Raw genomic sequence first — 13,292 nt, 5'->3', positions numbered from 1 at the left:
CAAGACATGGAAACAACCTAAACATCCATCAACAGATGACTGGATAAAGCACTTGTGGTATATTTATACAGTGGACTACTACTCAGCCATAAAAAAGAATAAAATAATGCCATTTGCAGCAACATGGATGGACCCCGAGATCATTATTCTAAGTGAAGTAAGCCAGAAAGAGAAAGAAAAATGCCATATCGCTTATATGTGGCAGAGAGGCGAGGGTGGAATTTAAAAAGAAAGGACACAAATGAACTATTTATTATTTAAAACAGATGACTGATTTCTTAAGTATGTGTAAGCACATTTGACTGTCCATTATGACTGGATTACTGCATTCTGTTGATTCTTATTTTGTGATTGGCTTTATTCCTTTGATAACTATGTAAGCTTAAAAAGCTAAAGCTCTAAACTATTCTTAGAAACAATGAACAGTACATATATGCATATTTTTTTAAAAATTAAAAATAAATAAAAGCTAAAAAAGAAATAGAAAATATGATCAGGCATATAATAAGTAAAGCTAGACATACAATGATGATCATTTCATAATGTATTTAAATGTCAAATCACTATGTTATACAGCTGAAACTGACATAATATTGTATGTCAACTATATTTCAATTTTAATAAAAGGTAAAAAAATTGTAAAAAAGAATATAGATATATACACAGACATGTATAACCACATCAGGTTGCTATATGCCTGAAACTGATGCACTATTGTAAATCAACTATACTTCAATTTTTAAAAATCTGCCCTAAGCTGACAACTACAAGGTACGTGGAAAGTACTCAAGACAGAAGCTCAGAGGTGACTGTAAATTCAAGGACCTTAAAAACACACCACAAGAAAGCCATGCCCATTTGAAGTCCTTACAGATCTCAATAACTGGCAATCTCTGAAACACTGAAATTCCATTAATCTTGAAAATGGTACCACTGCGTTAGCGACAAAGTCCAATTTTTCCTTGCAAATACTAAAACAAAGCAGGCAAACTGTTCTGACTTTCAAATATTAGAAAAGAAAATGGTTAATTTTATATTTCAGTAAATTCACTTTTATCTAAACAATTTTCTAATTTCACTATTAAAAAAACACATGCTAAAGAGATAAATCAAGCATCATAACCATACTTAGTTATGACACAGACATTGGAATGATCAGACTGTGAAATTAAAGTAACTACAATTAATATGTTAAGGGTTCCAATGGGGAAAGTAGACAGCATGTGGGAACAGATGGGTAATGTAAGCAGCGAGATGGAAAGTCTAAGAAAGATCAAAAAGAGATGCTAGAATTTAAAAAAAAATTGGTAATAGAAAGGAAGAATGCCTTTGATGAGCTCATCAGGAGACTCAGCATGGCTGAGGGAAAATCAGTGAGCCTGAAGATAAGTCAACAGAGTCTGAAATGCAGAGGGGAAAAAGGTCTTTGTGGGGCAGGAGTAGAGACGTATCAGAGCATCCAAGCATCAGGGGACAATATCAAAAGATACAACACATGTCCAATCAGAGGACCAAAAGGAAACAAAAGAGAATGAAGAAGAAAAAATATTTGAGGTAATAATGGCCGAAATTTTTTCTAAAATTAACAACAGACACCAAAGCACAGATCCAGGAACCTCAAAGAACACCAAGTGGAATAAATACTTAAACAAATCAACTATATTTAGGCATACCATACTCAAACTGCAGAAAACCAAAGAGAAAAGCAATATCAATAAAAAAGCCAGAGGAAGATGGGGAAACATTTTGTCCATAAAGGAACAAAGGTAAGAATGACAGCAGACCTCTCATGGGCCATCAGGAAGGGAGGAGAGGAAAACCTTCAAAGCTGTAAAAGGAAAAAACAAAAGCCCACTCACCTAGATTTCTATACCCAGCAAAATTATCTTTCAAAAGTGAAGGAGAAACAAAACCTTTCTCAGCCAAATAGATACTGAAGGACTCTGTCTCCAGCAGACATACCCTGAAACAAACATTAAAAGATTTTTCTTCATGCAAAAGGAATGTTATACAGGTTGGAAACCTGAATCTATATAAAGAAAGGAAGAGTGTGTGATGTTATTTATTTATTTACTTTTAATTTGGGGGGCAGGAGGTAATTAGGTTATTCACTCATTCATTTATTTACTTATTTTAATGGAGGGACCAGGGATTGAACCCAGGACCTCATGCCTGCTAAGCATGTACTCTACCACTGAGCCATGCCCTTTCCCTTCTTACTCTTATTTGATCTAAAAAATAACTGCTTATTTAAAGCTTTAATAGTAACAAAGTATTGTGGTGATTCTAACTTCTAGGTAAATGAAATGAACCATGGCAGTATCACCAGGGACGGGGAGGAGGAAGTGGGGACACTCTGTTTTAAGGTATTTGCACTAAATTGGAAGAAGTATGGTGTCATTTGAAGGTAGACTTAGATTGCTTTAAAATGTGTCTTGTAAACTCTCAGGCAAACACTAAAAAATTTTCAAAGAAGTGAACTTGACAAGCTAAGAGAAATATAATTAATTCCTATAAAATCGTCAATGAAAACCAGAGAAAGGAGAAAAATAAACCTTTGGCAAGAACAGAAGACAGTGATTGAAAAGCCTGATATCAGTCTAAATACATCAATAATCATTTTAAATGTGGATGGTCTAAATATACCCATTAAAGGATGGTTTGGGGGAGGAGGATAGAGCTCAGAGGCAGAGCGCATGCTTAGCATGCACGAGGTCCTGCGTTCTATCCCCAGCCCTTCCATTAAGATAAATAAATAAGCCTAATTCACTCCCCCCCAAAAAAGATAGTTTGTCAGAGTGGATAAAAATACAAGACCCAGCTATATGCTGTCTACAAGAAACTCATTTTAAATGTAAAGACTGTGATAGGTTAAAAGTAAAGGGATGGAGAAAGACTTACCACACTGACTCCAATCAAAAGAAAATTGGACTACCAATATTAATTTCAGACAAAGCCAACTTTAGAGCAAGGAAAGCTATCAGGGATAAAGAGGGGGCATTACAGCATGAGATGCAATTCAATTCAATTCTCCAATAAGACATCACAATGCTAACTGGCTATGCATCCAACAACAAAGCATGAGAATATGCATGGCAAAATTGATGGAACTGAAAATAGACGTGGACAAATCCACTATTATAATTGGAGACGTCAACATCCCCAGTCAGTAACGGATAGAACAAGTAGGTGGAAAATCAACAAGGATGCGTCATCTGAACAGCTCTATCAGTCAACTGGATCTGACTGATGTTCATACAATATTCCACCCAACAACAGCAAAATACACATTCTTCTCAAGCTTGTATGAACAGTCATCAACTGTCTTAGTCTTTTTGGGTTGCTGTAACAAAATGCCATAGACTAGGTGGCTTACAAACAACACAAATGTATTTTTCACAGTTCTGGAGGTTGGAAGTCCAAGGTCAGGGTGATAGTGTGGTCAGATGAGGGCTCTCTCCTGGGTCTCAGACATCTCGTTGTGTCCTCATGTGGCAGAGAGGCGAGGGTGCTCTGTGGGGTTTCTTTCATAAGGCCACTAATCCCATTCATGAGGGCTCCACCCTCATGACCCAATCACCTCCCAATGGCCCCGCCTCCTAACAGCATCATCTTGAGTGGTATGATTTCAACATGTGAATTTTAGGGAGGGGATGCAAACATTCAGTTCATAACACCAAAACAGAACATATTTGGGGCTATAAAGCACACCTTAACAAGTTTCTACAAAACTGAAGTAATTCAAAGTATATTCTCAGACCAGAATGGAACTAAACTAAAAAGCAATAAAGGGATTTCCAGTCAAGATGGTGAAGCAGTAGGACCACGATCCTCTCCCAATCACAACAAAACCACAATCAACTGCTAAACAACCAGCAATTAAAAAGGACTGGAACCTAGAAGAAAAGATCTTCTTCAACTGGAAACATAAAGAGGGAACCATAGTGGGACTTTTTACTGAACAGTACAGGGAACTATAGTCAATATCTTGTAGTGACATATAGTGGAAAAGAATATGAAAAGACACATATGTATGTATATGTATGACTGAAACATGATGCTGTACACCAGAAATTGACACACTGTAACTGATACATCAGTAAGAAAGAATGTTAAAAAAAACTCATAATCTAAAAAATAAAAGTAAGTCAATAAAGGAAGATAGGTGGAATTCCCAAATATCTGGAAATTAAACAACATAATTCTAAATAACACATGGGTCCACAAGGAGATAGCAAAAGAAAGGATTCTTTAAGTTTTTTTTAACTAAATGAAAACCAAAATACTGCTTGTCAAGATTTCTATCATGTAACAAAAGCAGCACTTAGACTGAAATATATAGCATTAAATGTATAGATTATAAAAGAAGAAAGAAACAACCCAAATGTCCATCGACAGATGACTGGATAAAGAAGCTGTGGTATATTTACACAATGGAATACTATTCGGCCATAAAAACTAATAAAACAACGCCATTTGCAGCAACATGGATGGACCTGGAGATCATCATTCTAAGTGAAGTAAGCCAGAAAGAGAAAGAAAAATACCATATGATATCACTCATATGTGGAATCTAAACTAAAAAGACAAATGAACTTATTTACAAAACAGAAACAGACTTACAAACATAGAAAAGAAATTCATGGTTACCAGAGAAGGAAGGGAGTGGGAAGGGTTAAACTGAGAGTTCAAGATTTGCAGATACTAACTAGTATATATAAAATAAACAAGTTTATACTGTATAGCACAGGGAACTATACTCAGTATCTTGTAGTAACTTATGGTGAAAAAGAATACAAAAACAAATATATGTACATTCATGTATGACTGAAGCATTATGCTGTACACCAGAAATTGACACAAAACTGTAAACTGACTATACTTCAATAAAAATATATACATACAAAAAAAAAAAGAAAAAGAAAGATATAAAATCAATAAGGTAAGCTTCTACCTTAAGAAACAAAATAAAGAGTAACTGAAGCCTAAAACAAGTAAAAGAAATGTTATAAAAATTAGAGCATAAATCAACTAAATTGAAAAGAAAAAAAAAATCAATGAACCACAAATCTGCTTTATTGACCAGGCTAACCAAGGAAAAGAAGACACAAACTCGCAATACCAGAAAAGAAAGAGGGTCATCAATACTGATCCCACAGAAAAGGATAATATCCCATGAAAAGGGATGATATAAGGATAAACTACACAGAACTCTGTCCCTCAAATTTGATCATCTGTATAAAACAGACCAATTCCTTAAAAGACACGTACTACCAAAACTCACACAAAGAGAAACAGACACACGGAATAGCTTTATGCATTTTAAAAAGTGAATCAATAATTAATCTTCCCCAAAGAAATCAACAGGCCCAGATGGTATCTCTGCTGAATTCTACCAAACGTTTAAGGAATAAGTGACATCAATTCTGTGATCTATTTCAGAAATGAGAAGAGGAAGGAATACTTCCCAAGTCATTCTATGAGGCCAGCCTTCCCCTAGTATCAAAACCTGACCCTTCAGCACCCTAACGGGAAGGGGGCAACAGCACCACTCAGACTGGGGCCACCCAGGGCGGCGGAAGAGGACCAGGTGGGTTTGAAAGGGGGGATGGACGGGTCACAGGAAATGCACGTTGTCTGTCCTCTGGGAACGCCTGGAACTCATCTTTCTCCCCGTCAATTTGTAAAAACTGAAAGCAATGAAAAGCTTGCGTGTCGCTGCATTTGAGCGTCTGCTGGAGAAAGACCAGCGCACCTGGCCGTCCTCCCAGCCCTGGTCCAGCGCGAGCGCGGAGGCGCGGAGGCGCTGGTGCGCACGCGCACGTCGGGCCGGCGCCCTGGGGACCCGCGGGGCCACTCACCTGGAGTCTGCCGGCGCCCGGGGACCCTCGGCCATCCGCAGGTCCGCCCTGGCCTCGGCGCTGGCTCGCCCACCCCAGATGCAGCAGCGCTCCGGTCCTCTGGAGCCTGAAACGAAAGAGACGCGCGGGCGTCAGCGGGCCGGGCACACAAGCGCTGCTCTTTTAGGAGCAGAAGGACGTTCTCCGACGCGGGTGAAGGATCACACACTCATCAAAGCTCCCCGCAGCTCGGGACTCTTGGAGCAGAACTCCCAGTTCTGCAGAGCCGCCTCGCATTCTGCAAATCGAAGAATGACAAGCCGATCACGAGTCCCGTCCACGAGTTTTCAAGGCAGCCCTGTCTGCTCCCGAAGGCCAGCAACACGGATAATAAGGACTTCAGGCCGCCGCGGCCGGGCTCGGGCTCCTGAGCAATGCATTTCTCTAACCCTTTTGGAGGAAAATGCAGGAAACCCCGTGGCATTAATAGTTCAGGTTTCCTTATGGTGACCAAAGAGGGAAGAGGGGTGGGGAGGGATAAATTGGGAGTTTGGAATTAGCAGATACTAACTACTACATATAAAGTAAATAAACAACAAGGTCCTACTGTATAGCATGGGAAACCATATTCAATATCTTGTAACAGCCTATAATGAAAAAGAAGCTGGAAAAGAAAAAATATATATGTATGTAACTGAATCACTTGGCTGTACATCAGAAACTAACAAAACACTGCAAATCAACTACACTTCAACTTTTTTTAAAAAATAAGTTCAAGTTCCCATTTGCTATGACAGGAAACAAAAACACTCCACAAGGTCTGTTCCCAACTTGTTTTTCCAAAAAAGCAAAATGCTACACAAGGTACAGAGCTTACTGTCAACTAGGTTATTTACCTTAAAATTGTGTGTACGGGGGCGGGGGGTAGAGGTGGGAATTCTACAGAATATATGAAACAAAATCTTTTCAAAGAAAGGATGACCGTGTGCACATGCCAGTGCCCAGGACAAGCCACCCCGTGTGCGGGTGACAGCATTCCCCACCTGGGCCAGAGTGCCAGCACACAGCGCACAGACCAGGGTCACCCTGGTGTGAGTGGCGGCCTGACCTCTGCATGGAGCTGGGCTGCAGACTGAGGCTCAGACGCAGCTCTGCCCCGTACAGCCAGGGAAGGCTGCAGAACTCCCTACACCTCACTCTCCCTCCCTCAGAGGATGATGGGGGCACTGAGATACGGTGCTCAGGCCCCCCCACGGGTGTCCAGCGCCGGCACCCTGGTCTCCCTGCCTGTCCAATGAGGGCTCTGATCCCCATGACTTAGGAGAGTCCCTGAGCTCTAACGTGACGGCTGCTGCCCTCCGCGCAGGCCACCAAGCTGGAGGTCTCCTAAGTCCCACCACAGACCGCCTCCACCCACCATAGGCCTGCTCAAATACTGATCGGTGAGGGTGTCCCTGTCCACGCAGATGACACCCAGGCCAGACCACACCTGTGCCTGCCCCACCTACAGCCAGGGACTCTAAAGGGGCCCTGGAGACATGGTGCTGTGCGTACCACTCAGTCACCAAATCTGACCCATGAGCTCCCAGGCCTAGGCTCTGCCCACCACTACAGCCGCACCCCTGTCAGACCCCCAAGACCCCGTGCTGTCAAAGTCTCACACCTTCCAAGCCAGTGTTTGAGCCATTCCCTTCTTCACTCCTCTAGAATCTTACTGATAAACTCCTATTCATCCTTCAAAGCCCAACTGGGAGAGGCTTCCCTGAACTCTGGCGGTAACCACCCACTTCCCAGCCCGTCTTGTTTCTGCAGTTTTCACAATCATTCCCTCTCCTGCTCCCTCTGGCGCCTGGCCTCTAAGAGGCACAGCTCTCCAGAGACTGAAAAGGCTGCTGTGGCCAGCAAGCTGAGGGCATGAGCCTGAAACACAGCCTTAGAGAAAAGGGAGGATAAATGGAAGGAATGGCAAAGACTGGGAAGGGACTCCAAGGGGCGGAGCATTGGATGGCATCCCAGGCCACTTGCTGGGCAGGCAGAAGGGTCATGTACACCAGGTCTGGGGACATTCACTGGCAGCTCCCCTCCACCACCAGCCCCACCAGGCCCAGCTCACATATGAACAGCTCCGAGTCCCAGGCATGGCCAAGGGAGCTGCAGGCCCTGGGTGGAAGCTGGCCACCCAGCTCCCGTCTGCAACACAGGCTAATTCCTCTTCCAACAGAAAAGGAGGCAGGTTCTCATACTGAAAATGCCTCCTGTCCCCACCCACCTCCCTCCTCATTCACATACTCAGAGTGACAAAGTGCTGAGATCTGAGTGGGTCAGAATTTGGGGCTGGGATAGGGGACCAGGACACCATGGGAGCACCAGTCCCCAGAGGGGAGCCAACACCCTGGCCCTTTCTCAAACCACAGGAAGCAAAACTCCAAAATCTGTTACCAAAGGGGAGTCTTAAAACTGGAAGAGGTTAACAAGACAAAGACATAATTAACAATCTAGGGAAAACAAAAGGAGGGCAGTTGGAGTCATGATGCTTTTGTCAAAACCCAGAGCATGTACAACACAAAGAGTGCACCTGACTCCAATTTAGTTAATAATAATAATAACAATTGTATTAATATTGACTCGTCAGTGGTAACTAATATACCATGTTAACTTGAAATGATAATAACAGGGAAAACCAGAGGAGGGAGGGGTTAGAGGCTACATGGGAACTTTCTGCTCCACTTCTCTGTAACCCTAAAACTGCTGAAATAATTATGCTGGCTCATTAAAAAAATATGGTGGCTGATATTCAGGAGGCTGAATGTAAGAATGGATATCATTGAGGTAAACTGGAAGATGGAGCGAAGGGATTCTCCCAGAATGCAGTGTGAATGGCACTGAGCAGCAACCCTGGTGGAGGACGGATTTCTCCTGACTTTGATGAGAGCCACCAGGCTCCAGGGGCATCCTTCCCAAACCCCTTCATCACAGTCTCCCCCTCTCCAAATTGAGGAACATCAGTAAATTCTCAGGAGTTTGGTTGTTCATCTTTCCCCAGGACTGCTTCTTTTGAGAAGGGGGATGGAGGAAGAGGGCACAAGAAAATTAGAAACCATATCAACCTTTGCCGGGTGCTTGGCCCCTCCCAGGCTGTGGCATTTCACAGTTCATGGCCTGAGGGGGTAGCACTCTCTATTTAGCGTTCGGCGGTGAATTACATTTTTTTTTTTTGCTGATTTTCTCAAAAAATTTTTTTTAATTTCTTTAGAAGGAGTCCCAGGGAAGCCTTTCAGAAAAGCAATTCAGCCTTCTCTATCAAAAACTTAAACATGCATACTCTTTTACCCAGTAACTATCCATTTCCAGGAGTACTCACATATACAAGAGATGGTGTGAGTCTAAGGATTTTTACTGCAGCAGTCTTTTGAAAAACTGGAAGCAACCTAAGTGCCCGTAAATAGGAGAATGGTTAAATAAATTATGGCGGAGTCCACGTGCTGAAATACTCTGAGACTTCTTTTTTTTAAAAGAGGACGGCCCACATGTACTGACAGAAGGAATAAAAGCCTATGATTGAGTGAAAACGGCAAGTTAGCTAACATACGTGTGTGTGTGGGAGCGTGTGATGTTTGGTGTGGAGTGTGTGGTGTGTGTATGTGGTGCGGAGTATGTGTCCTGTGGTGTGTGTGCACACATGATTTGTGTGTGTATAGCGTGTGGTGTGGTGCATGGTATCTGCATGTTGTGTATGTGGGTGTAGTGTGTGCATGATGTACATGGTGTGTGTGGTGTATGCATGATGTGTATGTATGATGTGTGTGGTGTGTATGTGTGCATGATGTATATGATGTGTGTGGTGTGTGTGTGTGTGTGGTGTATGCAGGATGTGTGTGTATGATGTGTGTGGTGTGTGTGTGCATGATGTATATGGTGTGTGTGGTGTATGCATGATGTGCATGATGTGTGTGTGCACATGCACAAGCACACACACACCTGGGGTGGATGGGACAGCAGGCAGGAGGAGCAGCAGGGTTGGGTGGGGTGGGGACCCCGTGACAGACCCCAGCTCAGGCGCAGGAGGATGCTCTTACCTGGAGAAGTGCCCACAAAGGGCCATTGGGTCAGGGTAGGATCAGGTTCCTAAGCCCTCTCTGTGGGGAGGTGGGGACTTTCTAAGTGGAGGGGTGCTGAGAGGGTGGGGTGGAGAAGGAGCAGGACCCTTCCAGAGCGCCCACCTGGGGAACTGAAGCAGCTTGTGAAAACGGCCACCCTCCCAAACTTTGGAAAGAAGATCAAAGCAGGCCGGGGGGTCCTCGGAAGGACAAGGGGACTCTCCGAAATAGCCGCAAACCCCAACCTCGCTGAAATCTTCTCCTGCAACTTCAAATCCTCCAAAGAGAAAAATGCCACAAGCAGCGCTTTTGTCTCTTCTTTTAAAGCCTGCTTCTTTCCCAAAGTTGTCTAATAAAATTTAAATTCTCATATAGCACATGCTTGGACATGAGCAGCTTTTATTCGGGGGTCTGAAACCACAGAACAGCAGGGATGAGGCCCTCACCTGCCAGCTTCTACCCTCCCTCAGCCCTGACACGCCGGGCACCGCTGGCCGAAAGTGCAAGAAGAAATGGGTTTCTCAGCCTCGGGAAGCACTCTCACACCGTTACAGGACCTGTGAGTAATTCTCAGGCTAGACACAATGGAAACCTAAGATATTTTTTAAAACAACATAAATTTGTTCTCCAGTCTCTCTTCGAGGACTTCCCCACGTTGGGAGGAAGACCACACTGCAGGCATAATTATCCAGATGCAGGACCCCGGTTCATAAGCCCCCCACATCCTGGAGAGGTCTGCGTGGACCCCAGCATCCTGCAGCCTGGCCGGAGCTGGTGCGCATGCGCACTCACTCACCTCAGCCTCAGCACCACGGAGGACGACTGGCCGGTACCGCTTGAAAGGCTCAAAACACACTGAAAGAGGCTAAGTGATTGTGATGCTCTCACTAGGAGAATTTTTTCTAAAATTCTGATAACTCCTGCAAGTCTGAAGCCTGGAAGCCCCCCACGGTGGCGGCTGCCTGTCCTCTATGCTGCTGTCAGTCCATCACCATCACCGCACCTGGCGCCCCGCACACGCCGGGCACATCACCCTGCCGCCCTGCCCACCCCTCGGGCCCCCGCGGAGATCCAACTGCTGACAGAGGTGCAGACCTCGGGGTCCCACATCAACAGCAGGGCTACTGTCCTGGGAGGGGCAGACCTGCGTGCTTTAAACTCGGCTACTGGGCAGGCTTAGCTCTGCCCATTCCGTCTGTCTGGAAGGTCTCGCCTTCAGTCCTCGCTTCTAACACAGCAAACTGTGGTGCAGAGGCATCCGCTTTGTACGTGACAAAACTCAGCTGTCCCTGCCCCAGAGGAGGCTGATGTGTTAAGACCTGGAACACAAAAGAAGCCCTTGGCTTGCCCACCACGGTGCTCGCAACACAGCAGGGGTTCCACAAGGATGCGCTGAATGAGGGATGAACGGATAAATGGATGGACATCATGTGTCTTTGAAACGTTTCCCTTAGAAAATGCTTGTTATGGATTTTAGGGAGGGATGATTAGGTTTATGGGGGGATAATTAGGTTTATTTACTTATTTATTTTTAAATGGAGGTACTGGTGATTGAACCCAGGACCTAGGGCCTGTTAAGCCCTCGCTCTACTACTGAGCTATCCCCTCCCCCCACCATTAATATGGATCTTAAAAGTAAATACATACACAGGATACTCAAGGTATCTTCAAGTAAAAGGCCCAGAGAATAAAGGATAAACATAAGGAGACACTAGGGCCATGGGCTCGTCCTCTGACATCCCTGCAGCCCATCACTCTATGAAGGTGCCTGGATGAAATGATGAAATGAAGCTGCCCCCCCCCCATCTCCAGGGGATCTGCAGGGTAAAAAGGAACAGCCTCCAGAGGGGGCCGGGGCTGGAGCACCCCACCCATCAGCCATCCAGTCTCCTCACCCCACACCTGCCCCAGCAGGTCGCCAGCAGCCGGAACTCAGGCTTGTTTTGAATCTTCACCTCCACGATGCTGGGCTATCTAGGCGGGATGTGGGTTCTGAATGAAGACGGGAGCCCCACCAGCCCCCTCCCTGGCTCCAAATCGCCAAGTCCCTGAGGCCACAGCACCTCCATTTCAGATTTCAAAGCATAAAGGATAAATCTTTGAATAATCCATGCTTCCTAATCCATTGTATACTCTCAAGCCCTTTCCTGAAACAGCCTGTCTCCAACATGTGACAAAAGGATGCAAAGTGGCATCCCCATGGCCCAAATATGAATGCCGGAAACACTCCAGGTCTTCCAAATGGCAATTAAAATACTTAAAACAATTTAATATCAAGCCCATTTCATGGAATTCAAGACAGCTTAGGCAGATACACTATTAGAGGGAACAGGCATGCAATGAAAACTTCAAACAGATACAGCTATATAAGTAAGATTGAAAAGAGGGAACTGGGTGGTGGGTAGAGCTCAGTGGTAGAGCATGTGCTTAGCATGCACAAGGTCCTGGGTTCAATTTCCAGTGCCTCTATTTAAAATCAATCAATCAATCAAATTACCTCCCCCCACCAAACAAAGCAAAAGAAAAAAAAGGGGCGGAGGAAATCACTTCATAGCTATAGAGGATTTCCAAGGATGCTCTTGAAATGTCTTTTAAAACAATATATTCCAACTTCCCACTAATCTAAATTCCTCCAGTGATGTCCGCCTTCAGCAGCTAGCAGCAAATATGCATTCTCGAATTATTATACTTGGAGCAGCAATATCAAGGAAGCATCTAATCCCATCTAATTCCATCATAAAAGCTAATGTGAATCTCTGATCTGCACAGCCTATGGCTCCCTTTCTGATGAGATGCAGAACCATATCCAGGTGGGCTCAGGACAGCGGAGTGGACGGCCCACAAAGCCCTGGCGTGGGGTGGCCAGGGGATCATCACAGCAGCTACTTTTCTTTTTTTTTCTTAATATGAAAACATCTCTGAATGGCTTCAGCAAGATGTATTTTGATTTGAAAAGCTCTATTACACTGAAAAAAGAGAAAGAATCCACACACAGCTCCATTCAGAACCAGTGACTCTCATGAGCCCCAAAACCGTCAATGAGATGGGGGATGTGCACTGAATTCAACTTCCTCCCTGACCCTGCATAGCGGCCCTAGGTCTGAGCATCTTATCTCTGCCAAGCAGGCTGGCAGGCAAGCCACTGCCACATGGTCCCATGTGAGCACCACATGCCAGCAACATGCTATCTTATTTATTCAGGGGTGCAAAATGGTCCAGTGCAGGTGGCTATGTTCATCCTTCCTGACACAACCTACTTGCTGCTGTCCTCTGGGATCCAGACTCCCTGGACAGGGTGGGAAGTCAGCCAGCAGAACCCAAACCATCCGGCTCCCAGACTTCTCCCCAGATCAGC

At 44.6% G+C, this 13,292-nt stretch overlaps 1 protein-coding gene across 2 annotated transcripts in view; it reads right to left on the bottom strand.

The window, feature by feature from the left end:
* The window catches only part of APBA2 (amyloid beta precursor protein binding family A member 2), a 174,970-nt gene that overhangs the window by 141,026 nt on the left and 20,652 nt on the right, over positions 1-13,292 (bottom strand). For both annotated transcript variants that reach the window (XM_072950667.1, XM_072950666.1), the window contains exon 2: positions 5,862-5,967. The gene's annotated coding sequence lies outside the window, so the exon portion shown is untranslated. The remainder of the gene's footprint in view (positions 1-5,861; positions 5,968-13,292) is intronic.

Source organism: Vicugna pacos, chromosome 27 (assembly GCF_048564905.1).
Source record: "Vicugna pacos chromosome 27, VicPac4, whole genome shotgun sequence".
NCBI classification, from domain to species: Eukaryota; Metazoa; Chordata; class Mammalia; order Artiodactyla; family Camelidae; genus Vicugna; species Vicugna pacos.
This window is presented reverse-complemented; position numbering and strand designations above follow the sequence as displayed.